General features: G+C 31.4%; 1 protein-coding gene across 1 annotated transcript in view; it reads left to right on the forward strand.

Annotated features, from left to right (window-relative positions):
- The first annotated feature begins 6,400 nt into the window (after nucleotides 1-6,400).
- Nucleotides 6,401-27,288, forward strand: part of LOC130671671 (acetylcholine receptor subunit alpha-like 1) — an 88,521-nt gene continuing 67,633 nt past the window's right edge. Inside the window, exon 1 of the mRNA XM_057475718.1 lies at nucleotides 6,401-8,102. The gene's annotated coding sequence lies outside the window, so the exon portion shown is untranslated. The remainder of the gene's footprint in view (nucleotides 8,103-27,288) is intronic.

Consider the following 27,288-nt stretch of genomic DNA (forward strand, 5'->3'; position numbering starts at 1 on the left):
CGATGGACCACTGGAGGCAGAATTAAGAGGGTGCGCGTTAGTTTCCCCGTTTATTTTTGATCCAGAGTAGGGGCTCCGATCGATACGCGACTGCGCTACTAAGCGCTATTTTCTTCTCACTGTAATCTTGTATTAGATGCGCAGAATCCACCCCTGGTTCATTTTCCTCTCACATATGCTACATAGTATATATACAGTGGAAAAAAATTTTTAAAATTATTATTATTCTTTTTCTTTTACTTTATTGTTAATCTTTGAATGAAACTTGTTCTTCTTAATTAAATATATAATATATGTATATAGACTTTTATATTATTAAGTAATAAAAATAAATTCAAAGTAAAACAATAAATATTTTAGTTTAAAAAATTTTTTAAATTAAAAGAATAAAAATAAAAATAATAATAATTTATAACTATCAATAATTTATTTGAGGAAAAAAAAATATTTTTCAGTATCAAAAAGACTAATTTATTTCAACTAATTAATTTTTCATATCATTAAAATTTATTTAATATACTGCCGATATAAATGAAGAAAAAAATTAATGTTTTATATTTTCATGAAGGTAATGAAATAAAATCGATAAATAAATAGCAGCATCTGTAATAATATAATTTTTTTAAACAATAAATGATTGGGGCGTGGGCTAAAAATAGGTTTTTTTTTTCTTTGGGATAGCATTGCTAGAATCTTACAAATTGTCTGTGGCGCCTGTGAAACGAGACAGGGGTGGGTTTGGAGGGAAATGAATTATTTGAACGTCGGGGGTAGACAACGTTGGGGATGAACATGAACATTTTCGGTCTTGCTTTTGCTCTTGCTTTATCTCGATTCTCTTTGGTTATATTCTGTTCTATCTTCTATTTCACCTACGACTACAAAGACAGACAACGTAGTCTCTTGGCGATATTACTCTACTACTTTTAGCGCAAGGTAACTGGCCTTCTCTCCTCTTCACTCGCGAATGAAATACATAAGGGATGCGCACACACGTTCGTTCAACCCTCTTGTACCCTTTAACCTCGAGTATATCCTTTTCTACTGGGTTCCCAGTAGATTTCACTGATGTGGCGGCAGTGGCGGCAGTAGCGGCAGTGTCGGCAACGGCCGCTTCTACCACTCTAATGTGCATTCGCAGGTGAAACTACTATATTTCCTAAATCTATGTATAAATATATAAATTCATACACACTAACACTAATGCTGGTGAGCTTGTATGGTTGTTTAGTATCTTTTTGGTACATTAATGCCCACGCCCGGATGCTACACTCGCTTGCTTCCAAAATAAACGATTTTTATATTTATGGGCTTTCCTATCGTGAAACGGTTGGGAAAAATTGGCATTTTCTTTATCATTTGTTTTTTTTTCTCTCTACTATGTTATTTTCTTTTAATTAAATCAATAAATTATTTAACTTTATCATATTCTTTTCCAAGTTTTATTATCATATTTGTAAAATATTGAGCCAATGTTGTGTTCATGTGTAATTCGTTGACCTCAGGAAATGACGAAAGGCAAAAAAATAAAAAAAAAAGAAACAGCATCCAATGTCGTGGTCGTTACAATAAGAGATCGAAATTCTCGAGTGGATCATCACGAAGGCTAAAGGATGACACAGTGAAACGCGATATGAGACCCAAGAGACAATCTTCAGCCTTGAGCTTTTGCTTCTACTACTATATTTTTTTTTTTTTTTTTTTTTCTATCCCTTAAAAAATAATGTGCTGTATATTTTTTTTTCTCGCCCACTAGCACTCGAAATATCCGGATAGCAACGTTGCACACACATGACTAAGCTCATGCATTTAAAATACCGGCAATTTTTTTCTCGTGTTAAAAAATTCATTGCTACTAAAAAAGTATATAATGAACGTCGTATTAAAAATAAAAATACTTTCATTAACAAGTTGGAATAAATAAAAATGCTTTCATTAACTGTTGACCGTATTTCTTGTGAGTTTTTACTCGAGAAAGATAAAAGGTGTATAATTAATGTTTGAAGACAAGTTTACATCTAAAACAGCAATGCAGTGAGTCAGAGGTCAATGTCCTTAGGTCGTAGGGTCTCATGATTTTGCATACCAAGACTACAACATATACAACTGTAGGACGAGACTTTTCCTATTTTACATCAGACTCATATAAGATGATAAGCTTAAATCTCATTACATTATATTTTCTCCTTGTTTCGTTATTATTATTATTATATAGCATTGTTATTGTTGTTAGGGAAAGCTTTCGTGTGTTGGTTTATGCATTCAGTAATAGTCCGTTTGCGCAGCTGAGAGTTGAGTTCCTGTGGTATATGATAATGTAGAGCCGGTGTGACTTCCTAGATGACGTTGGTTTTAATGAGAATTTTCCGAGATTGTTAATTATCTTACACGAGTTAGCTTTTTCCGTTAATCTTTTACATTTAAAACAAATATTTTTCGTTTTTCATTATTAAATTCAATTTAAAAAAGAGGAAAAAAAAACCTGTTGAGAGATTTATTAATTTTGTAAAAAAAAAAAATTTATTTTGTTCTTGTATAATACAATGCATGATTTAGAGAAAAAAGAAAATGTATATATCTATATTGTGTGTTTAATGGTGAGAACAAGCTCAATATCTTGCGGGATGACGAAGATTCAGTGGAGAGTGTCGCATTGACGTTACACGTACTTGCGGAAATCGAAAGACTCGTCGTACGTAGTACGGACAATCTATTGGCTCTGTTTTCACGTCTAGCTTCTACTATCTTCCTACTACCAGATATAGACATATATACATATAGGGGAGGGTGGGGCAGAGCGGCCCCCCTAAGCCAATTATTATTTTTTGTGGCTTTCAACCATAAAATCACTTTACTTTTGTCCTAATTCGAACAAATTTATGGACATTTTGCCAAAATTCTGAAATTTTTTTTTTTTTTTTGTGGGGCAGAGCGGCCCCCCTTCAAAAAGTGATAAAAAAAATTTTTTTTTTCGTTTTTTTTTTTTTTAAATTGTTTTCATTATTAAGAATGTATTTCTTTCTCTTGACAACTATTTTTGGTTTTATATTACTCGAAAAAAATTTTTTAAAGCGTAAAAAATCGTTCACTCTCGATTACCTTAATTACTAATTGTTATTTAATAAAAAAAAAATCAATTCTATAATTTTACTTTATTTCAAAAATTTATCAACTAAAAAAAAAAATTTAATTTTTACAAATTTTTAGTGACCAAATTTGCCTCTTACATAGAGAAACGGCCGAAAAATATGAAAAAATAATTTTTTCGGAAGTTTCGGCTGGTCCATTTAGCCCCAGGTGTTATGCGTAGGGCTAGAAATGTGGAATTATAATCATTTTTTTTTAATTTGACGATAAAAATATGAAAAAATCACTTCTTCAACATTTTGGGCTTGTCCATTTTGCCCCAAATGTCATGCGTAGGGATAAAAATGCGCAAACATATGGGATTTATAGTAATTAGTCGAAAAAAAAAAAATTTTTTTTTTGGTCAAAATTTCAGGGGGGCCGCTCTGCCCCATGGGGGCCGCTCTGCCCCACCCTCCCCTATACATAATAACTACAAGTCTGTATAACGATTGCTAGTGTACGATCTATCTGCTACTTTTTTATCTCATACTTTATTTTTTATTTACTTAGTTTCTTTTTTTTTTTTTGCCTATATAGTATGAGGAACTTGAGTGGCGGAAGTACATAATCGTAAAATAACTTTTTCTATGGGCAAAAGTCACGCACGTTCGACACGATCGACGACGAACATCAAGTAGATTCGTTGATAGTGAAAAAGTAATAGATATTGAGCTTGTTAAGAATTTAAAGATTTATATACAAGATGCTGGATAAAATTTATTTTAAGATTTTATGGATTTATTTATTTTTTTCATAATAATGATAATAATTTTTTTAAGTCGTAAAATAATAAAACAAAAGCCGTTAGTTTTGCGGCGTTTTATTTAGTTTTTGCACTTTTTCGATTTTCATAGAAACGCAGCCAACTGATTAATGAAATTGATAAGGATTAAATAATTTGTATTAAATTCTTAACGGTTGTATGACCTGAAATTTTTATAGGACAAAAAGTGTGCGGTTGGATAAAATAAAAAACTACTAATTTCAGCAAATATAAATTTTTTTTACTTATTAATTTAAAAAGTCACACACGAGCAAAAAATAAAAATACTTTTAGATATTTTCCCTGTAAGCTTGTTTTTTAACTTTAATTTTCTTTTCCGTAAATTTTTCTACCTCGATTTATTCTCCTTTAACTCAGCGATAGAGCGAAAAAGTCGACTTTTGCTAAAAACGATCATAACTCAGAGAAAAAATCGTATAGGGCTCCCTATCTTGTAGCCAAAACCTTAAACTTTCCAATACAATCAACAGACTTAAGCTTAATTTTTTTTCTGAAGAGTTGTTATCTAAAAAGGAAAATAAAACCATGGACTTTTTTTACTTTTCGTATCGATCTATATAACTGAACAAAAAATTAAAACGATTAAATAACTAAAAGCATCGTAAAGTAATCAATTTAGTATTTCCATTTTGGCGGACTTTTTTCGGCTTGTGTATGAATGTATGTTTTAGTGTTTATAAATATTTCAAAATTTGAGCTTACGTCATAGAAATCACCCGAAATATTCATCAGAGGAATGTAGAAATGTATTTGTATAACAGTGTTTGGTTCGTCAATTTGGTTGATCGTAGGTTGTAGGATTTCTATCGATAGATTGGCATCACCGTCCATTTGAAATTTAACCGGTATGCCAGTATAACACGGAATTCGAATTATTTAATCGTGGACACACGATGCGTGTGGTCTGCTCACTATTATATTGTCTGTTGAATATTTCGGGCAGCCACTAATATTCCAATCGACTTCCGTCCATAGTCTGTCTCTAATTCTAGTACCGATTCTCCTTCTATTGATATGTTCCTGCTGTTGCTCCTGCTCCTGCCTCATCAGCTGCTAGCGGTGGTGGCGATGTTATCGGTGTTATTGCACAGCTTGATGCTTCAAAACCTAAGGCAAATAATTATTCCTCGAATCTACCCCTTTCTCCATCCTGAATTCCACATCACTGCGTCACATATATCCACGTCATCAATATTTTATCATCTCTCAAGTATGCTTTTTTATTATTCATTGACTATACAATAATCATGATGAGCATTATTGACTTTTTAAGTTCATCAGCAAACTCAATGAAGAAACAAAAAAAAAAAAAAATAATAATAATTTGTTACATCTCATCAGTTAATAATAACAATAAAAAATTTACTTTTTATTTTATGTATTTACTCTTCGAGAGTTTATATCTGTTAAAAGGGAAAAAATAAACTCAATACTCCCTACAGAAAATAAAAAGAAAAAAAAAATCCATAAAAACCCCGTATACAATTGACCTAAATTTCGACGAACCCTAAGGCAATGACGCATCACCCAGTGTCCTAAATAAGAGTGGATCCCACATGAATCATCCGATAGAACGTAGGAAGAGTACAACAACAAAAATAATAATAATAATAATAGATCCAAGGGTAACAATTCGAAAATCCCGTAGAAACATACGTCTTTAGATAAAGAAGCGCGGTCTGACAACTCAACCCAGTAGTAGTAGTAGTAGCAGTAGCATATCATCGACTATCTCAGCCGTCTTTTGGTTCATAGTTTTGTTCAGCCGACAACTCCAGCATTTCCATCAGATCTAAAAAGACCTGAAAAGACACTGAATCCAAGTACGCTTATAAGAAGGTGGGACTGTTTTCCACATGGTGAAACGCCCTTCGACCTTAACATTCTCACTCTCTATTCTCTATTTTCCTCTCATATATGTATACACACATACACAATGGATTGTACTCAGTACAACGTCAACGACAGACACAGACTCAGTGAATCTCAAACATGATAGTTGTCCTGTCGCCCTGTCGGTGCTGCCACATGGCCACGTTTAGGATCGGGCCAAAAACAGAATCGTCAGATTCCGTAAAAGTTCGTTTGAGATCGGGAAACATCGTGACGTTTAACGAACAACGAACACGGCGATTATTCGCACATGGGATTGGTATTGGCTCCCGGGGCCGGCGCAGGTTACTCTCTTCGTCTGTGTCGACTGGGGGCGAGGATTTTACTCCCTTCTAAACCCACTCCCAGTACCACCGCCAAACCGGGTAGTGGTGGAAACAGTCAACACTGGTGGTGGTAGTTGAACCAGTAGAGTGGTACTGGTGCTTGCTTGGCTTTTACTCACTCACTCACTCACTCACTCATTCACTCACTCGCTCACTCACTCACTCATTCAATGAATAAAGCTTGTTTCTCGCTTACTCTTGTGCTTTTTTCTCATTATACAGCAGCATCACAGCAGCAGCAGCAGCACTGGCAATAGCAGCAGCAGCAGCAGCAGCAGCACCGACGCGCGGCTCGGCGGCACAACACCCACCAAGGCACTAGGCGGTTAGCGTCAGTACTAAGGTGGGCGGCCGTCGGTAGACTCTGGTGTGCGGTTGTTGAACGTTTTAGACGCGATCATGTCCAGGGAGTGTCCTCGCGGGTGGTTGTGCACGTCAACGGTATCGTTATCACGACGACGAGGCCGATGATTTTTGAAATAAGTTTGTTATTTATAAATAATTGAATAAATAAATAATTAAATTATTAATTAAATAAATAATAGGAAATTGGGATAAGACTGTTTGAATAGTGAATCAAGTGATAGTGATGGGTGCTGGTTAATTTGTTTAGCAAACAAGGTGTCAGAGGATACTATTGGATCTTTATTTATTTTCATTAAAATTTTTTTTTGTTTAAACTGATAGCTGGTAACCGGCAGTTATTTTGGAGTTGCGGTGAGAGTAGTAGTCAGAGTAATTATTTTGGGAGACGTAGAGAACAAAGGAATCTGGAATTTAATATATTTTGACCTTTCAACAATGAATTTGTTTTTTGTTGTTGGGTGTTAAAAATAGTAATGAGTAATGTATTGAAAAAAAAAAAAGAAAAGGATACGGGCGCGGTGGATTGAGGCGCTAGCGTAGAATATTAATGTAGCTCTGCTGGTGAATTATTTAAATTTTTAAAATAAATTTATCCTGGTTAGTAATATTTTGTTGATATTATTATTATTATTATTTGAGTTTCGGTTGTTTTATTATTGAAAAACCGGTGATAATGATGTTGAGGACAATGACGTGGATTAATACAGGCAGTCGTGACATGAAGAGGGTCAAAAGTAGACCCAGTAACACGATACTGAGTTGGATTAAACGAGTTGATTATTTCTGGATGGGTTTTGAATTATTTTCAAGTGTCGTGAGGTTATTGAAAGACGAATCGAGATCTAAGACAACGATTATTATGCTTACGTTTTTTATTACGATGACGACGACGACATTTTTAAGCTCACCAACAACAACAACAGCAGCAGCAGTAATTATTGTTATGATGGTTATGATGATGATTAATAAATGCTAGCGCAAACAGTTTCGATTCGTAAATAATAATAATAATAATAATATATTATTAGTGATTGTTATTTAGTGTTTTTTCATCTTGTGACGGTGCTGTTTTTGTGTTTTAATATATATTCAATTAATATATTTATAATAATACTTGTAATAAATGAATAAATAAATAAATAAATATATAGTGAGAGTGTTGGTGTTTTACAAGACGTAGCAATTAGTTTTATTTACAAAATAATAATAATAATAAATGGTGTTTTTATGAATTAGTCACGTGACTGGATGCATAGGTAACTTAAATTGATAAATGATTAAAAAATCATCATAAAAAATATTAAAAAAACGGTGGAATGTTTTTTTTAACCTGCTCAAAGTGTAAAAGACTGAGGATCGGTACCGGTTACGGTGGCGAGTGTGAAGCGGAAGCCGGTTGTGAATCTCCGAGGCTTACTCCAATTAAAAATACCAATAGCTTATACTCATACTCATCCTCATCGTCGTCGTTGACGTCGTCGTCGTCGACGTCGTCGTCGCACGTCCTTTACCATCCCATATATTTGCGATCCGGTGTCCGGTAGCTCGTCCGTCCTTTCTCATCGACGCCCCTGGGCAATGTGCCCACCCGCCGGCAACGCAACGTGAGTTTTATTATTATTATTATTATTGTTGTTATTACTGTTGCTAGTCGTCAATTATTAATTTCATTTCTTAATTGATTATTAACAACGCTAAAGTTATTTTTAGCTTGTTGCTAATTAATTGTAAATTAATTGATGCGCAAGTAGTTATTCATTATTTAGTATGTGTATATAAATTATATAGAATATATATTTATGGCTCGGCTATAAATTAATAATAAATGAGAATCGTTTGACAATCGAATGATTAATAAATAAAAATAAAATAAAGAGCTTTTTATTTATTTATCTATTTATATTTAAAAGCACTTGAATATATTTAAATTTATATGAGTCTCGAGATGCTCTTTGAGAGAGAGAAATATTTAGTCAGATAAATTATATGACACACCCAAAACCTTTTTACAGTTTGCCCATGAGACAATGGGTAAAACCCTCGAAAAGCCGTTTGAAAGCTTCGAATCATACTCTTATTTCTTATTTTATCTATATATAAATGTATATAGAAGTTCTTTAGAGTTTTGTTTTTTTTATATTTATTTATTTATTTATTTTTTTTGCTGTTGGTTATTCTGACACTTACACTTACACTTGGGGTGCACATGAGAACGCAAAGAGTAGAATAGAATAGAGTAGAGAGGAGAGGAGAGAATAGTTTGAGTTTAAGAGAGATAAATATACGTAGGCGATGGTGTAGAGAAGGGAGAACGCAGCACGAATCCGCTTGGAAATTGTATTCCCTTCTTCGTGTATCGATCGTACTACTGCGAGGGTGCACACACCCTAGTGCAGTCACTACCAGCACCACTGGCAGTCGGCAGTTGCTCTAGCTGTTGTATGGAGCACATTGGAATTCTAATGCGTTGGTTTAATTATAAATGCTCTACTGGAAAACCGAATAATACTATCATATAATTATAATTATGTAATTGGATTAATAGTAATAATAATAATATAACTTTTTTTTTTTTTTTTATTTTTATAGCATCTGTTATTTTTTTTTATGTAAAGTTCAAGTATACGAATTGGGGTAGTGAGAATATGTTGATCGTTTCCATCAAATAGTTATTTTATTACTTTTCTCAGGCCAAAGTACTCATATATCGTGGAATATATATATCTAGTTTTTTTTTTTTATTAAAAGAAAAAAAAATTTTACCCTGGCATTTTTTTGTCTATTAAATTATCCAGTAAAGAGTAATTAATTAATTTATCAAGATTATGCAATAAATCGTGAAAATTTAAAATAAATTATCTCTGACAAGTTGGAAAATATTCAAAATAAATCATCTGTTGGTTGTTCCCACTAGTCTAGGAGTTCCTATTTAAAATTAAAATTAATTACTCATTAAATAGACCTATACTATAATAAATTTACACTACTATCAGTATTCTTTCCTGCTGTTCATCTTATTAAAATATTAAAATTTTGTAAACCCCTAGAACGGGTAATTTATCAGAGAAAATTATATCAATATTAAGTAGTCGGTGATTAAAAATGATAATAAATAACTTTATTAAAGACAAAAGATTTGAATTTATTGATGTAACGTGAGACTTGTTCGTAAATTGATAAAATTTTCTCGAGCGTAATTTACACGACCCTTGTTACTGTCTAAAAGCAGTAGTATCAGTAGTTGGTAGTAGTAGAAGTACACTAGCGGTAGTACTTGGAGCCCAAGTGTTTTGTACTTACTGGCAGTGCTTCCGGGATGCCCAGACAGTGCTTCGGGATCCCATCATCACCACCCTTCTCCTTATCATCCTCATCGTCATCGTCATCATCATCATCATCATCATCTTCATCATCATCAGTGTCTGGATGCTGTATAACATCCCCAAAATGAAACATTATCGTAGATAACAGTTTGCGATGTTTGATGTGCAAGGCAGATGTGTTTGTGTAAATGTATAAGTGTATATATATTGGATACATCCCAGAGGGTCGATGATGTCAGTAGAATTTTGTGTGTGTGTATGTGGGAGTCGGTTGTCGGTTGTCGACGTGGCCGACGTCGTTGAGTAATTGTCCTTCAACCTAAAATGACAAAACCTTATTCTAAAAAAGTGGATATTAGAGTTTTTGGTCAGACAAAAATGATTTCTCCTTAAAAATTTGATGAAATATTATCATGTCAAGTGGTTTTTAGTTTTAAGTATTTTAGTTGAATGAGTGAATTTTTTTTTTTTTATTCTTTATGTCAAAATAATTAAAAATATGTTGGAGTCTATTTGAGAACCACAACACAATTAAACTTGACCAATTGGTAATTGGAATAAACCACAAGCCCTTGCAACTACAACTATCTCAGCAGTATTTAAACACAGACACCGGGGAGTGTCTGGAGAGTATAAAGGATCCACGAATAAGGATCAGAAGGACCCAGCGATGATGAACAAGGAGGCAGAGATCCAGTGTAGAAGAAGGAACAGGAGGAAAAATAAGAAGAGAGGAGCGACGACATAACTATCCTTTCCTGGATAAGCTCGGAATTAACACCAAAATTCTATTCATCATATTCATGATATTCATCTCCATCGCCGTGTATATTTAAGCGACGCGGCCGCATCTCCAGGATCTCATCCCCTCGGGCATGCCACTAGAGTGATAGAGAATATTATCCTTTTTTATTATTATTATTATTATTATTAGCATTGTTAATATATTTTGTCATTCTTTCACACCAAATTTACAAAAGTACTTGAGATAAATTTATCATATTTATTTATTTTATCAAACAACTTAAATTACTCACAACGATTTTACACAAACTTTTATCCAAATGTCACAGGATGAGTCTGACAAAATCGAGGTTACGTGTGGATATTTTATGACCAAAGTTTTGCGATAATTGGGAAATAATAATTATGATTATAATTTTTTCGTTTCAAGTGAGAGGTTTTTTTTTTTTGAACGTGATTTATTAGAGTTTTGTAGTAAATCGTCAACTATTTTGTGAAGATGAAATAATTCAAGTCAGGTGTCATCCTAACAACTTGACCGATAACTACTGCAGCAGTAGTTTCAAGTACACGATCGATCGCGAGAGTCTCCATCTTTACACATTTATGTACCGCATATATACTTTAATCTTTTCTAATAATAACGTTTATTTTGTATTAAAATTTTTTTTTTAATTATACTACTTGTTTTATTGTGAAAAGTTAAAAATCTTTGATTATTAGTAAGAAAAATTAGTGATGATGTTTGGAACTTTGTTGTAAAATGAAAAGTAGTTGATCCTAATAAATATATATATAAACAAATAATATTTTAAGGTTATTAAGAGTAATTGCTGATGAATTTTCACGGTCAATATTTTATCAAATAATAATTAGGTCACTAAAAAAATATTTTTAAAATATACGTTATCAGAATATCGAATACGTAATAAATAGCTATATTTTGTGATTAATTAAAATGTCTAGACATCTAACCTTGATTATTAATAATTCGGCAAAACATAAAGTAATTCAAAGCTTTAATGGATAATTTTGTTTTTTAATGTTAAAAAAAAAAAAATGATAATAATAATAGACAAAATAAAATATATTGTTATTTAATAAACGATTTACGGTTAATGAGTAAATCAGCGTATGAATAATTAATGAAAAAAAAATGATTAAGTATTAAATTAATAATGGAATTACGTGATAGAAATGAATAGAGATAGGAAGGATCAGAGGAGATGAAGAAGACGAGTGAGCGAAGACTCCTTTGGGATCAGTGGTGCGTGTTCCAAACGATAATTTGCGGCTGACCGCACAAGCGCGTATACTACTACTACTACTACTACTACTACTACTACTAGTTTTGCTCATACTTACTGTCTACAACCTAGAATCTACTATCACCTAGCGTATTTCTAGCAGACCATGACGACTACTACCGACACTACTGAGTACAAACGCTGTACATTGCATGAGAAATGTTGAATGGTCTAAAAGTCACGCTCTCTTGAGAATCAACTCATCCGTTCATCTATCTTTATTTTTTATTTTTATTTATGTAAAAAAAAAAAAAAATAAAACTAATAATTATTTTAAAATAAAAACAACAAAGGTATCGCATCTTGTATATTAATTTAATATAGGAACGTTTAGAGTGGGTTATTTGACATAAATAGTTATTTAAACATCAAAGGGATATGATGGGAATTTACGGTTGCAAGTTCTCACAAGATGTTGTCTCACATGTATGATGTGTGCGTGTATTAAATGTCGTAGTAGTATTTCATCAAGAGCGAGGTTTACATGATAGTTTTAGCAGGTAAAAGTGATTTTGAACTTGCTCAAGATTTAAGTTTATAAGCTTCTCATGCTTGTGATGCGACAGATTCGGATTCTGTCTCTGGTTCAGCTATTTCTTGGGCTAAAGTAGTAACAGCAAGAGCTGCTGGTGAATGAGGGCATGCATCAAGTATTAGAGAAATAGAGTAATACAAGTCAGACGGTATTTCAAGAGTTGTGTATGCCCGCACACAAAATTTAAAGCGTCCTGTTTCCACAAGTTGTGCACATCACACCCTTGAATAACTTTGACAGTGGTGAGCTCAAAAGCCATCGAATTCCTAGCCCATGCTCGAGTTCAGTTGATGTCGGTGAGATTAAATACATCAGAGAGTGAAGGAGAGAAAAAGAGAGAGAAATAGATAAAGTTAATGGTGTACGTTTACTTTGTGCATGCTTTTATGCAATATAATAGAAATGTCTGGCTATTTGCATTACTCTTTGGTACCATCAAAGAGTATACTTTTGTGAATCTCGTTAATTCGGTTTATTTCAAATGCTCAATTTTAGTTTCTTTGTCATTTATACTTTTGGTCAAATTTAATTAAATCTACTCCCCTTTTTATTCATAATAATTATTTTTTATCTGATTTTTTTTTCATACGTACTAAAAGTTTATTTTTATTTTTAACGGTGAGTGCTTACTTCCAGATAGGTGTAAAAAATAAATTTTTTCGTAATTCAGGATCCTGTATGACGTTCAAACTTTCGGTCAATTAATTTTTTTTAATCAAGCAAATAAGTAAATATGATTAAAAAAAAAAAAATTGAATAAAAGCCACGTCGAATATTTTTTGTCACAAAATAAGTAAAGCTGCACAACTGCACAACTACAAAAACTTTTAATTAAATATCTAAGCTACTATGGAAATCCCACTGAATATATTATTAAATTACTATAAAAATGAAATGTCTTATAAAAAATTGATTGCATATGCTAATTAAATAAAAGTATAATTTTATCGTTTATAATAAAAAAAATTTAGATTTTTCACCTTTTCCCACAAGGTCAACATATAAAAATGTCGTTTGAATTGTGCCAGTGATTCTATGAGAAAGAATAGAAAAAAAAAAAAAGTAAAACTAACAAAAAGAAAAGAAAAATAAAGAAAAGTTTCGCGCATCGTCTCGTTAATTAACGACCCGTTTATATCTCGGTCACGTCGTAACAATGAGCGTGTCTCTGTAGATTTCTTTCCCTCCAGCCCTTTCAGCCAGTCTCCTCCTTTTTAAAACTCCATCTCTATCTCCATCGCCAACTTCACCTCCATTTCCATCTACACTAGCACCCTCTCAAAACACCCTCACCGCCTAGTCATTATTTTTTATTTTTATTCGTTTTATATTTCAATTCTTCAGCCATCCGCGAACTCGTCGTCTCCAACAAAACATCGGCCATAACTTTATTAGAATAAAATAAATAAGAAAACAAAAATATTTAGTTATAAAAAATTAATTAATAAAAAATTAAAATAAAGCTAAAAAAGCGAGCAAGTATGGAATAGTATAAAGCAAGAAATATTTAATGTTACTTATTAAATATTCAGATAAGTGAGCTTGCGGCATTTTTTTTTGTGGCTGTATCGCGCGTTAATTAATAAATGTCACTAATTAATGGTCTAGCTGATATCAACAAAGCTTGCTCCTGCTTTACTGCAACTGCAACTGCTACTGCAACTGCTACTGCTTCTGTTGCCAGTGAGTTTAACACTATATATAAATGTTACGTTATATTCATCATAAGCTTTGAGCTTTACCAACTTTTAGACTCTTTCATCCTTTCCTTCCTTCCCACTCACACCCGTTGGTTATACTCAAGGGGGTTAATTCACGTGCTTCCAACTTTATACCTTTACTTTTTGTTCTCTTGATGTTAGTAGTAGTCAGTAGTCGAGTATAGGTAGTGGTAATATGGGAGTCGTTATCGCCGATAATTCAATTCCACCCCTTGCTATTCAATCTTTTTAAAATATCGTGCACACGGGCTGTGCAGTTGTAACTACTCTCGTTTTTACTTTTTTTTTTTTATTTTTTTTCTTTACGAGTTTCCATATTTTTCACGATATTTTTCTCGCGAGAGTCGTAAAGATTTCTCGGTTTTTTGTTTTGTTTTATGTGAGGGGATCAAGAGATGAAGATAGAAATGGAGATCCAGACGGAGATATCAGGTTAAAACTGTTTTTTCAGAGGAGTTTATTTTTTTAAAATGGTTTAAATCCAAGAAATGGGATGTTTTCTTTGACAGATTAATAATGTTTTATAGGTTTTATAGGTTGGGTAATTTAAAGGAGTTTTAAACTTTTAAATGGCATTAGATTGTGGAAATAATAAATTGAGCTTTCTTTTAGTTTTTCTAAATGTGCAAGTAGTTATTTGTGAGGCATTAATTTTGTTAAATTGTATCTGGCTAAGTTCGTGGCTTTCATTCTAGTGTAAACTACTTTATGGTTTCATTTTTAATACTTTCAGAGAAAATTTTTTTAAAATTTCCGTAGAAAGGCTTTTGGTGTTATTAGGGTTATTTTTTTTTCTCCGAAAATGCCAACGGACACGAACTAAATAACAAATTTAATATTTTTGACAGCCGCTCTTTCACTCCACTTGGCCAGTAGCTCTAACCATTACGTCTTATTTATAAGGAATAGTTTGTACGAATAGGAAAGCTTAGCTGATTTATTTTCTAAGATAAGACTCTTAAACCCAGTAAAATAAAAAGTAAACTTTCTGGAGAAAAATTGCCCCAGGAATTCGAGACAGCAATTCGGCAGTGCTAAATTACTTGACTTAAGGGCCAGCTTGCACTCCTTAAGCGAAACAATTTCACATAGAAATACTCGGGCTTGTCCTATTACAACAGAACAATATATATCTATAGATATATAATATATAAAAGTTAGCTCAAATACGTCATACAGATAGATCTACTACTTTTTCAAACTTTTCTCCAATCTATTCAATTTTTTTCCATCGCTACGCCAAAATTGCTTTGTTCCTGTGCTCGTAATCCTCAAAATCGTTCAAGGAATATAAATTTATAAAAGTAATTCAAGGATCTGTAAATCTTTATAAATTTCTACCAAATAACTCAAAGGACACAAAAGAATGAACGATTGATACAATAAATTATAATAATTTCATTGAAAACAATTATTGAGATAATTATTTGTTATAGAATGCAATACATACAGAGTATAATAATGATGACAGACCACAAAAATATTGTGCCAACAATTATTATTCAATATGATTTCTCGTAATGAAACAAACTTGATGGTAGTGATGGTGATAATAATGATGTTGATGATAACCATCATCAGATTGGATTTCGAATTTCTATGGTACATATGAATCTGTCTATTTCGAGCGTGTTCCAATGAGCCTATTCGCGGTCTCTAGTGACGACTGCGTGATGACTAAAGCTCACTAGCAATTAACCGGTAATTATTCGGCTATTGCGCTATCCCAAAATTATTGGAGATCATTCAGTTGGTCGGGCGTGAAAATTCAATCGATCTACAGCGTTAACAATTATTTTATCTCAGTCTCTCTTTCTTTTTCTCTCTCTCTCAGCTTATTTTCAGATCACCTCTATATCCATACAAATTATCATTACCATTATTATTATTATCATTTAAAAGTTATACTCGGCGTATAATAACCTAATTTTATAATTTTATCCCCAATGACTCCCGTTGAATATTTTTATATAATTGTTTACTTCAATGACTAATATTAAATAATTTACCGTTATAAATTGATAAAATGTAATTGTGTACAAGTAATAGAGTGTAAGTGCCAAACTATTATTTTAACATCAAACAGCAACACATTTTTTTTCGGTATCTTAATTACTGAGAGCGCTTATAAAATATAACCCAGATATTTATTAACATGAATAAAGAGTGACAGTGTTGAGGTAATTCGTTTATTCGTAGTGTACAGAGTAAAAACTTGTATGAATAAGGATAAAGCACAACAAAACATAAAAGAAAATGTAAATAAATAGAACAAGTAAAATTATTACACGTTGCAAAGAGGAGAAAATGCCCTCGTAAATATTCCAACATTTGTAAAACCTCCAACTTTCTCACTCTCTTTTATTATACATACTTTATTTTCCCTTACTCACTCGCTCATTCACTCATTCACTCACTCACTTACATTTGTGATTCAGCTTCCACTTCTAGTTCTGGTTCTGGTTCTGGTTCTGGTTCTGGTTCCTGTTTCTGGATCCCAAGTAGTTGTGCTCGATGTTATTACCCTCTGGGAGCGCCGCTTCATAATTTAGTTACGCGATTGGGAAGACACTTGTGGTTAACAACTAAACACAAATCATTTAACTCCTCAACATATTTTATAACTTGTAAAATACACATGTCGTAAATTGTATTCTGTAGTTGAAATAATTTAAATAGTAACAATTGTTATTATTTATTAATTATTTAGACTTTTAACAGATTTAAGGTACTCCAGACATTAACTGGTTCGAGTTTTTACTCCTGTTAAAACGTCATGACGTAGGAGTTTTACGTCAAACTAGCGTAGTGTAGTAGAAACCGTCGAAATAAACGACGACTAAGCAACAACTCTTGAATATACCATCTGTGGATTGTCTCTCGAAGCTAAACTTTTTAATTGTATCAGTACGGAATAGTTGCTGGGAGACAAATTACTAGAGATTTTACACCTGACAAACGACCGTTAATTTAACAATTTGTTATTATTCAAATTTATTTTATTTTTAAGTAAATAATTTAAAAAATAAATTGTTTGCTTGGATAATATTATCTCATTTAGTCATAATTATTTCTCAACATTTAAATTATTCATTTCCTCATGATAGCGTGTGTATTTTTTTTGCTATCTGCTGAAGAAATAATGGCGTGAGTTGAGTCATGCTAAAATAGTAGAAAATGACTCGTGTAATTTAAAATTACATCGAGAGAGTTGGATATAAATATATAATGTAAATGACTATTTAACTTGAACAAAGTTTCATGTAAACGAATTTCTGATTTTGACGGGATTAAATTAAATATTTTAAATTTATTTATGATTCATTTTATATTATGATTTAACAGCACTATTTATAAAATTTTAATATAAAAGGTTGATAATTTTAATCCTATTAAATCGGTTGACTTAAATTAAAAGCCTATAATTTTATTTAAATTATGAGGAAAGAAAAAAAAAAAGATGAGTAAAGAACAAAAAGTCTTAATAAGTCGACATATTCCAGTTGCCAAGTCTAGTTACGTAACTAGCTCCCAGGGTAATTTTAATTTCAAAACACTAGCACACCCCGCGGGTTATTAACGATTTTCCCGACGAAGCTAGAATGTTTGTAAAACTGTGCCCCCTGCGGGTTAGGATGAAGGCAGGCGCAGAAATACGGAAGGCTGCTGCAGATGAGAGTGGACTCAGCGAGTAGAGAGAGAGAGAGAGACAAAGTGCATCTACCAGACGCTCATATACCTATTCACCTACTACCTATAGCTTTAGACTTAACATTCTACCTACTAACCAGGCAACCAACCAACCACCCGACCGACCTATCTACCTTAAAACCAACTGAAACCAACACTGCAAGCTCCACCTCGTCTTGCTGAGTAGCGTATGCACGACAAGCTTTAGGCGTAAATGCCCTGAAGACTGATATATAATCTCTTACTCTGCTAAAATCCTTTTAAACATCATTCTTGTCTATAATATAGTCAATTTATTCAATTACAAAATCAATTTTTTAACTCATTTTTTTTGTGTGTTGAATTATGATTTCATAAAATTTTAGGAATAGGGGAGGGTGGGGCAGAGCGGCCCCCCTGAAATTTTGACCAAAAAAAAAATTTTTTTTTTTCGATTAATTACTATAAATCCGATATGTTTGCGCATTTTTACCCCTACGCATGACATTTGGGGCAAAATGGACAAGCCCAAAATTTTGAAAAGTGATTTTTTCATATTTTTATCGTCAAATTAAAAAAAAATTATTATAATTCCACATTTCTAGCCCTACGCATAACACCTGGGGCAAAATGGACAAGCCGAAACTTCCGAAAAAATTATTTTTTCATTTTTTTCGGCCGTTTCTTTATGTAAGAGGCAAATTTGGTCACTAAAAATTTATAACAATTAAATTTTTTTTTTAGTTGATAAATTTTTGAAATAAAGTAAAATTATAGAATTGATTTTTTTTTATTAAATAACAATTAGTAATTAAGGTAATCGAGAGTGAACGATTTTTTACGCTTTAAAAAATTTTTTTCGAGTAATATAAAACTAAAAATAGTTGTCAAGAGTAAGAAATACATTCTTAATGATGAAAACAATTTAAAAAAAAAAAAACGAAAAAAAAAATTTTTTTTATCACTTTTTGAAGGGGGGCCGCTCTGCCCCACAAAAAAAAAAAAAAAGTTTTCAGAATTTTGGCAAAATGTCCATAAATTTGTTCGAAATAGGACAAAAGTAAAGTGATCATATGGTTGAAAGCCACAAAAAATAATAATTGGCTTAGGGGGGCCGCTCTGCCCCACCCTCCCCTAATAACAAAAATAAATTTGATGCTCTTTTCTCAAGAAATTGATAATTAATAATAATAAAATAAATATTTTGAACGGATTTCTTGAACCAAGAAATTCTTGTTTGGAAAATAGTATTTTTTTTTCTCAGTGTACAATATCATTTTTTTAACTCATTTTTTTTGTGTGTTGATTTATAACTATAAAATTTTAGGAATAGTGTTTTTGATGAAAAAAAAAATTTAATCTATTAAAAAATATGTATTTTATCAAATTGTCTTCTGACGTAATTTGTCATTTGAAAAGTACTTATTTAATTTAAAACTCGAAGTTTTAATTTAAATAGTTACCTTTCTATTTATTTATTTTTTTTTTTAAGTATCAGAGTTTGAAATAAGTAATCAGAAGAACCCTTCGACTTACTCGTAACTTAATCCACCAGATTGTAGCATCAACGTTAATTAAAGACCTTTTGAGATGTCTTATATAACCTGGCTCACTTGCTAAACTTTAATCTTTATTTACACTCACACACTCATACACAAAGTAAGAAGAAAGTGGATTGAAGAGAATTAATCAAATAATCTCGTTTCTATATGCGATAATGAATTTCGTAAAATTCTTAGTCAAATATAGAGAAACTCGGGTATTATTTTATTATTTTGTAGTCGATTCAAACTCCATTCAGCTACAGCTTCAAAGGAAACGTAATTTTAACTACTATTTTATTAAATTGTCCGTATTAGCAAATAATCAATATTGTATTTTATTTTATTTTATTTTTTCTCTGCTACTTCAGATTTTAAAGAATTTTATGAGGATTTTTATAATCCATAAAATTTTATTAATTTTTTATGCTTTGAATTTTAACAAATAAAAATTATTTATTACTTTTTATTATAAATATAATTTTTTTTCTGCAAAAAAATCAGTACCACTAAGCGTTATTGTCACTAGACGTAATAAAAAAATTTATATTTATATTTTAAGGATGATTCATTTTATGTCCGACTATAAATGGATTTATCTACTTTTCTTGATAAAATTATATAAGACACACATTTTAATAATTAAAAAAAAAAAAAAAAAATTTATTAAATAACGAATTATTGAAATAAAAAAGTAATGAATGATAGAAAATTAAAAAAATAAGTATTTTAAACACAGGAGGCATAATATTTATATTTTTAAAATTTATCTTTAACTCAGTCCAGCTCGTAAGCATAACTTTCCACCTTTTTTGCGGTTGCACTTTAGCTATAGGTGTATAGTGTATCTAGCCTACTCTCGTTTACTCAACCCTATAGTTGACGTTTCAGATTAACCTAGTTGTTCATTTCATCCACGAGGAACTCGAGGTTTTCAACCTCACAGTTTCTATTATCTTTTGCTTCTCTTTTTTCCCTCCACTGGCCCTTTATCCCCTTGTCTTTCTCTACTCTCTATTCTATCGTTTGCTCTCCCTCTTTTCATACACTCCACAGTCCGGAAGGCAACACCACGCCTACCGCGCAATTTATTTCCCGAATGAAATTCACCAAGGATTAAATCGCGTCGAAAAATCCTTCCTCGCAGACTCATGGTCTCCACCTCTGCTATTGCATCCTCTATACCCTTATACCCTTTCAATTCTTTTCCATTTATTTATTTTATTTAATTCAATTTTTCGTTACTTGGATACGTCGAAATTTAAAGGCTCGATAATTTGGCGTAAAATCCCCTGACCTCTCGTTGCACGTAGTCTTTTTATTCATTGTCAAAATGTCTGTAGCAAATAGTAAAAAATAATAGAAATAACAGTAAAAGCCGAGATAGAGAATAAGAAAGAGAGAGATTTAAAATATATAGAGATTGAAATAGAGAAAGAGAGAAGGGTCGAGAGTCGAGAGTTGAGAGTCGAGGAAATACGAGTAGCAGTGGTAACTTTATGTGGGCGTTCATCTCTTATCGGTAGGATTACAGTCCATTTTCCAAGAGAACCCAGTTGGCCCCCAATCTAAAGACCTAGACGTGTTCTCTGGCATGTTACGACCACTCTCGGTATCCAGAGGAAATTCTGCAGCTGCAGCTGCTGCTCTGCTGTTTCACCCTCTTCCGTCCACTCCACTCCACCTCTATCTCCTTCTCTACTTTCCCAGTCCCCTTGTATTTCACATACTGAAATCTAACCAATTCATCATCAAATTTATTTCCTTTTGAGTGATATATACTTATATATTTCAACAATTTATCTCTTTTTTTTTTTTTTTATTGAAATTGTATTCTGCTTAATGGACGATAGATACTCAATTTATTTCATTACTTTATCGAAAATTTTATTTTTTAAATTATTAGCAATTATCGGGCTGGAAATATCTTTTAAAATATTTAACTTTTATTGATTCCAATAAACGTTTATTATTTTTCACTTACGTGGAAATAATTTAATAATTGCTTTTTATTTTTTTTAGTAAAGATAAATAAAAAAAAAAAAAATCAGTTTGAACAAACAAAGTATTAAATAATAACAATAATAATAAAAATATACAGAGAGGCAATATGATGTCATGTCCAAAGAGCTTAGTAGATATTGATACTTGAGATTAGCTAAATACCCACGCAGGTATTTCCAACAGGGCCATTATTGCTGCAATCGAAGAGAGGAGAGTTGTAGGATGACGAGAGCATGCATAGTATAAGCAATCTACCGAGAGAAAGAGAGAGAGAGAGAAGAGAGAGAGAACTAGAGTGTACACAGGGAGTGGAAACGGTGGCACTTGTACGATAATCGATCCTGCATACTCGACTGTGGCAAAGCAGTTCATTTTACCTCCTTTGAATATTCTGCAACGCACAAAGCCTCGAGAATACTTTACCGCATTGCCTCGCTTACTCGCTTCCACTGCACCCCAACAATAAAACTATTATTTTTATGTTAAAGAACAATAACCGATTTACTTATTATTTTTTTTTTTTTCGTTTTTTTCGCTCTTACTAGTCCGCAACTCCGGCAGAGTCAAAATTTTATTCGCTCTATTATTCCTTACACCACAAAGTTACTCGACAAAATGAAATTTTTAAATTTTTTCTTAAAATTCTGTACACAAAAACTGTCATTAGTGAAAAAAAAAAAAAAGACATTTTTTTATTTTTTTAATTAAAAATTTTTAGTATTCAAGTATGTAGACGTTTGTGTAGATTAATATACAAATGTGTATGTAATACCCAAGTTCTTGAGTCCGAGCAAGTGCTACACAGTCTGGTCGCTGAGCTTTGCATAATTTTCAACGCCGTGGCTGCGACTGTGACCTCAACAGGTCAAATACAACCACATGAATATTGTGCCAACTAAAACGTCGACGTCGCCCTACACTCGGGGTTCTAGACTTATAACTACCAACTTACATGTATACATTTACTCTTTACTCTAAGTAATATTTATTTTATTTACAAAAATAAATAATTAATATATATGTAGTTTTTTTCTGTTTGACGCTTTATTATAATTTATTCAGTTTTAATGACGCTAATGAGTGGAAGAATATAATTAGTCTTGAGGTTTTTATTATTTTTCCTAATTATTTTTTCATAAATTTAGAAAAAAAAACAAAAAAGTAATTATGTAATTTTTAATTTTGCTAAAAAAATTATGAGGAATATTTACAAAGGATTCAAATATTTTTATTCATTATTTCGCAAAAGTTACACACGATAAATCAGTCAATTTAGCAAGAAGAAGCGCCAGGGCTCTAGCACATTTTTTACCCAACGTATTTTATTTATATTTCCCTATTTTTTATTTTTTATCTCATCTTCATTCTTCCTCACTACTAACACACATATATGTTAAAAAAAAACAAATAAAGGATAAAAAAAAGAGAAAAATGAGAGACTATAAAAAAGCAAAGAATTCGGCAACTATGTGGTAGTCTGTGTGACGTTAAAGTGAAACGAGACACGTAAATAAAAAATAAAAATAAAAAAAAAACATATAGTGGAGATAAAATACATTTTCGTGACTTTAAATCATTACTTTCGTTAGTAATAGCTCTATTTATTTATTCAAATTTAGGTATTACTTTTTTTTGGCTTTCAGAGCTGATACGATAAATTGATTGATTTCAAATGTATGATAAAAAATATATAAATAAAACTTAGTGGACTAAAAAATGATGTCTATTTCCATCAGTCCAAAGGCACAATATCCAATATTTTTTTTTTTTATATTCTCGTATACATTTTTTTTATTCTTACCTGCTATGAAAAAATTTTTCATAACTATTATTATTATTATCGGCACTTTTTTTTTTTTTTTATAAATGATTCATGAATTCCTGTATTATAACATTTCTTTCAGGCATTTTAGTAGCTATAGAAGATTTTATTTATTTTTTTACCTCTCGGATTACATAGGAACATCATTCATGCTATTTCAAAGTGTAAACGTGATAATTTTATCAAAGGAAAAAATTATTTTTTTTCGTCTGTAACTTTTGTTCTTCAGACAAGAATTTACAAGTTGAGTAATTACAATATTTTTGTATTTAAATAGATTAATTACAAGCTCAAGTATCTAAAAGTTAATAATAATCTTTAGTGGGTAATTATGATAATTAAATGCATCTTATAATTTTATTGGAGATCTTATATTAACTGTTAAGAACCGCAAACCGAAACCCAGCCTAATGACTCATTTGAGCTGCGGAAACTCACCGGAAACCGGTTAATTGCCGGCAATCTCCACGTCCGTCATGCTGAAACTCGGCGGAATCTTCTGCCAGTTTTCGGCAAATGCTTCTGACGTTTCTAGATATAAACGTTATTGTAAAATTTATACTATTGAAACGATTTTTATTTGGGAATTTTATCTTTAAACTTTTATGAGATAAAAAAAAAAGGCATATCATTTTTTCCGTGTACATAAGTAGTGATATTGAACTGAAAAGTAGACAGTATGACTTTGAGATAGAGTTACCTTCGAGTAGCATTACCTGGGAGCTTTTTTCCCCATTAAAATAAAGAGTTGTAAGAGGGATAGTTTACCCAACCGATGTAGACTCTCTCAAGATCTCGAAGATCTCCACTGGTCGAGGGACTCGCTGTGCTGTGGACTATGTGTGAGTTCGGTTATTCTATTCCTATTGAGTCTATGTGGAAGACTTAAATGTAGAGTAGACAGTACGCCAGCACAATGTTACACTAAGAGAAGACTTACGTCGGAGGAGAATGAGGGATTAAAGGCTAAGCTTCCAAGTTCAAGAAGCTGCAAATGCTTCTTCAGTTTGGTCTAGATAAAAGGCTGAACAAACAACCTACACATTATACTGTTTCCAAAATACCTAGCTTGCATTTATTCTTTCGGATCAACATTATTTATACTTTTAATAACATTTATGATTATTATCAAATTTTTTTTTATAAACTTCAATATTTATATACACGGAAAGAAAATTATGGGAACTTTTGCTATGCATTATGGGAATGGTTCCCATAATGGTATAGAAACTATTCCTATAATATTATGGGAACTATTCCCATAATGTTATGGGAACCATCTCTATAATATCATAAAATTTTTTTTTTGCACAATAGTGTAGAAATTTCCCAAAATTTGAATTTTCTTGAATGTTTTGTGCTGACAAAAAATTCTTATTAAAAATTTTAATGTTTTTTTGCCAAATACGATTTTTTTTTTCAATGTTTGAATTTTTGTTTTTATGTTTAATAATATTTCTGTGTATTGTAGAAGTGATTACCACACTTCTCTAAATTGATTTTTTCATGATAATATGGGAACGGTTCCTATAAATTATAGGAACCATTCCCATAAATTATAGGAATGATTCCCATAATATTATAGAAAGTATTCCTATAAATTATAGGAACCATCCCTATAGTGTTATGGGTATCATTCCTATAATTATAGGAACTATTCCTATAATTATGGGAAACATTCCTATAATTATAGGAACCGCTCCCATAATTTATGGTCGTAATTCCTATGATGGTATAGGAAAAAATTTCACAAAATTATGGGAACCGCTGCCATAATTTTCTTTGCGTGTACTTTTTTCCAAATGTAAGAAAACAAATTTAAAAGAAAGACATTTGTTTTTAAAATTTATCATCGAGTTTTTGTTTAATCAATAAAGATTGAAAAATAAAATATTTTAAAACCTCTTGAGTTCTAATAAAAATAGTTGGGTGTTGATACGTGACATGGCGAAAAATACAATCACATTTAATTTTAGTTTGGATGTAAAACTTTTTATCTGTCGGTCAGTCAAAGGAGAACATGAGAAAGACAGATAAAAAAAAAACCCGAACCGACTAAAGTTTATATTTTATGAAAAAACGATAAATATTTTGTAAATTTAAAATTCATAAAAACTGTAATAATTGAATTATTCATAAAACTCGATTTGTAACTTTAAACTCGTGTAGGTTTACTTGGTGCGTGGGATGCTCGTTGATGCATGCGTTTCCCATATGTCTGCTGGTATTGATTTCCGTATTCTATTTAACTTTGTCAATTTCTATTTCATCCAACTCTTTTTTATTATTTTTTTTCTTTCTTCTATTATTTTCCGTTAACGTTTTATTTTCATTCGATGACAATAAAAAATGTGTTGTATATTGATCGAACGAAATTTAAAATAGTTGAATAAAACAAAACAGAAAAAAAAAAAAAGATTGAAAATCCAACTGACAATTAAATGTACATGCGAGTCGATATATTGTCCACAATATTTTATGCATTTGATCTCGCCTCCCTCAGCCCTTTTCTCGATGCCAAATAATTATACGGATATATCGTTTAAATAAATCAAAATAATTCTCATCAACTATCAATTCAACATTAAAAAAAAAATTTCGTAAGTGAGATAGAGTCAGCCAATAAATGTGTGCGTAGGGAAGAGACAAAGGGAGTCAAAGAGGGATAGCGAGTTAAAATTCATCGGGCATTGTACTTTAATAACGTTATATATATAGATATATTAAAATCCGGGTTAAATATGATTTCGTCGATGAAAATGGAGGCATGTTGGTGGTACTGGTGCATTCAAAGCATCAATAACAAGCTCTACTAAAATTTCATTATATTATTTCATGGTGATTCTACAATATTTATAATTATATGCATACGCTGAGTTTGCCAAACAACATTAAATTATTTTAACAATAATAACAATAACAATATTATTGAGACTACACGTGTTTAGTTATCGTGATAATTTACATACAAATACGTAAGCTTATTTTAAATTAATTATTAACATGATATTATTATTATTGTAATAAAAAATGTATACATATGTTTTTAATGATGAACGATTAAAGTGTACCGATTTATTAACGCGTTGAATGATTTCCACCAATAGAGTATCTGGTCAAACAAAGTAATTGAATAGAGTATGAAATATTAATTAATTCACTTTAGCATCTTGGTGTTTACTTTAACACGAGAGCAATTTATTTATTCAAGTTTTTTTTTGTTTTTTTTAAGCAAGTATTTGAATAAATGTATGTAAGTTTCATTATAATTAAACACTTGGGAGTGTGTGTTAGCTGCGTAATTGTCATAATGAGACGACGTTACATCACTAAATGTGCTGCTGGTAATATCCGTATTACTGTGGTGTCTATGTCTGTGTAGTAAATTTTAAAGGATTAAAAATGCCTCTGGCACTTTACACTCGTTAGTTAACGGTCTGCCATACTACTTCACGTGTTTTTCCTTCAGCAATTTACATCAACTTAAATTAGACATTCACTTTTATTCGTTTAAAACCTACAAAATATTTTTTTTTTTTTTTTTTTACTCTTAGCAATAGATTATTATAATTAGAGAAACACTCGGTCTTTATTTGTCTTCAACAAGTTATCGAACGATTTATGAAAAAATTTGTGTTATATAAAAATTTTTACTCCAATAAATTTGGGTGCCAATTAAAATTGAAAAAAAAAATTTTGCGCGTAGTTTGTAATAATAAAATTAAAAGGAAAATGAGCTTTTATATTTTATTTCTTATAAAAAAAAAAAAAAATATAAAACTTGAGAGTTTAATAACGTTGAACGTGTAATAATTTAATTGGATTTGTTAATAAATCTCACTTGCAATACACCTTTAAACTCATACCAGTTAATGATTAATATAAATATATAACAATGCAAGTAAAGAGGCTATATATGTACATAGATATAGTCGCTCATCTATCAGCAGAGTGTATGAGAGTATGATGGATAGTATTACGTATAATTCATTAATTCATTTAGTTCTTTAATTATCTCAAGCAAATTTATCATCACTGAGTGTGTATAAAATATAATATGTGAGCGGTAGGTATGTAGACGAGAGGATTCGAGGGTTCGAGGGTTCACCAGACAGTAGACCAGG

The sequence above is a fragment of the Microplitis mediator genome, chromosome 7, assembly GCF_029852145.1.
Source record: "Microplitis mediator isolate UGA2020A chromosome 7, iyMicMedi2.1, whole genome shotgun sequence".
In the NCBI taxonomy this organism is placed as follows: domain Eukaryota; kingdom Metazoa; phylum Arthropoda; class Insecta; order Hymenoptera; family Braconidae; genus Microplitis; species Microplitis mediator.